This window comes from Tupaia chinensis, unplaced genomic scaffold (assembly GCF_000334495.1).
Source record: "Tupaia chinensis unplaced genomic scaffold, TupChi_1.0 Scaffold000438_1, whole genome shotgun sequence".
Lineage (NCBI taxonomy): Eukaryota > Metazoa > Chordata > Mammalia > Scandentia > Tupaiidae > Tupaia > Tupaia belangeri.
This window is the reverse complement of record NW_006159943.1, coordinates 1,155,080-1,156,308: the sequence shown is the minus strand read 5'-3', so window position 1 is coordinate 1,156,308 and position 1,229 is coordinate 1,155,080. Positions and strand designations below refer to the sequence as shown.

Sequence of the window (1,229 nt, the reverse complement as noted above, 5' to 3'; positions counted from 1 at the left end):
GGGAGAGTGAGAAAGCAAGTCGCCAGGTCTGGGACTCGAACCATCATCAGCCATGTGAGAGTCCAGCGCTCTAACTACCATGCCACCAGCTGGCCCCTGGATAAAACTTTAAAAAAGGGGGGAAGGGGCTGGCAGGTGGTGTGATGGTTAAGGGCACTGGATTCCCACAGGGCCGACTGTGGTTCAAGTCCCGGACCTGGCGGAGTGCTTTCTCACTTTCCCTCTCTCTCTGTCCCTCTCAAATTAAAAATACATGAATGGCTTTCTTTCCGGACCTGGCTGAGTAGAAGGCGCCATCATGGGAGTTGACATCCGCCACAAGGAACAAGAGGTTGGACGCAAGGAGCCCAAGAGCCAGGACATTACCTGAGGCTGTGGGTCAAGCTATGGGTTTCCGGCCAGACGCACCAACTCCACCTTCAACCAAGTTGTGCGGAGAAGGTTGTTCATGAGTCGCACCAACCGGCCCCCTCTGTCCCTTTCCAGGATGATCCGCAAGATGAAGCTTCCTGGCCGGGAAAACAAAACGGCTGTGGTCGTGGGGACCATCACAGACTGTGCACATTCAGGAGGCGCCCAAGCTGAAGGGGTGTGCGCTGCGTGTAACCAGCCAGACCGCAGCCGCATCCTCAAGGCTGGGGGAAGGATCCTCACCTTTGACCAGCTGGCCCTGGACTCTTCCAAGGGCTGTGGCACTGTCCTACTCTCCGGTCCTCGCGAGGGCCGCGAGGTGTACCGGCATTTCAGCAAGGCTCCTGGAACCCTGCAACAGCCACACCAAACCTTACGCCTGCTCCAAGGGCCGGGAGTTCGAGCGTGCCAGAGGCCGACATGCCAGCCAAGGCTACAAAAACTAACCCCGGATGCTGCCCCGTTATTAAAAAGCTTTTGGATTCCGAAAATAAATAAATAAATAAATACATACATACAAATGAACGGATAAATAAAGTTAAATACAATAATTCTTTTAAAACATTTTTTGAAAAAGTTAAAAAAAAAAAAAAAGCATATCTAGGTTATCCGGCAAGGTTGGAGACACGTATGTGTTCCCTAGACCAGCAGTTCCTGAGCCCAGACTGCTCCGGAAACACCAGCACACACACGTCGACCAAGAGACGCGGGCAGGGACGCTTGCGCAGTGAGCTGGGTAACAGCGCGGACGCCCCACCGAAGTCACTGTTCATTCGGTTCATAAACACACCGAGCGCCGGCCGAGGAACAAGCCCCAC

General features: G+C 53.7%; 2 pseudogenes; both read left to right on the top strand.

Moving 5' to 3' along the window:
- Window positions 1-298: 298 nt before the first annotated feature.
- On the top strand, window positions 299-857 carry LOC102469602 (60S ribosomal protein L18 pseudogene; annotated as a pseudogene).
- Window positions 858-1,041: 184 nt separating this feature from the next.
- LOC114009023 (60S ribosomal protein L18 pseudogene) overlaps window positions 1,042-1,229 on the top strand; it is a 919-nt pseudogene continuing 731 nt past the window's right edge.